Here is a 636-nt window from a genome sequence, read left to right as displayed (position 1 = left end):
GACCAGGGGCTCCGGCCTCAATGGTCGATAGGAAAAAAAACAAAAAAAAAAGAACACTCAGGCTTTTGACCGGGCCGCGCACCCTAGCCTTATGCGTTCACAGAAAGTTCTTTTATTGGTGGGACTTGGATAATTACTCTAAGGTTCATTCTCTGTCCTGCCGACACTGAGTTCTTTTGGGCTATTGGTAACTGCACTGTTCTTCACTTAGTCACTGTTCACTGTTCTTTTCCCCGATTTGTTCTCGACACAAGGGGAGTCACTATTTACCTGTATCTTCTGGGTAATGTTCACTCCGTGACAAGGGCGTGAGGGTAGAGCCCTAGGGGGACCCGGCCTGCACAGGGCAAGGGATTCCCCGCAGGGGAGTCACTGCCCGGGTCACACTCGTCGGTGTGGTGCAGGGAGGCCCTCCTGTCTGGGGGCCTCGACCTGAGAGGTGGCCCTCGGGACTGGGGCTGAACAGCCTGAGTAGTCGGGCCTGTCGTCTCTGGCTCCGTGGAGTGAGGGAGCCGGGATCGCCTTCGTCGGGAGCCGGTGGGTCTGGCCTGGGTGTCCTGGGACTGTGGGCACCTAGGGGGAGAGGCGCCGACAGGGCTGGGCTGCGGCAGCTTCTCCTTCGGGACTCGGGCGGGA

This window comes from Coenobita brevimanus, unplaced genomic scaffold (assembly GCF_032717465.1).
Source record: "Coenobita brevimanus isolate Jiangsu-jjx unplaced genomic scaffold, ASM3271746v2 jjx.HiC_scaffold_2569, whole genome shotgun sequence".
Taxonomy (NCBI): domain Eukaryota; kingdom Metazoa; phylum Arthropoda; class Malacostraca; order Decapoda; family Coenobitidae; genus Coenobita; species Coenobita brevimanus.
This window is presented reverse-complemented; position numbering follows the sequence as displayed.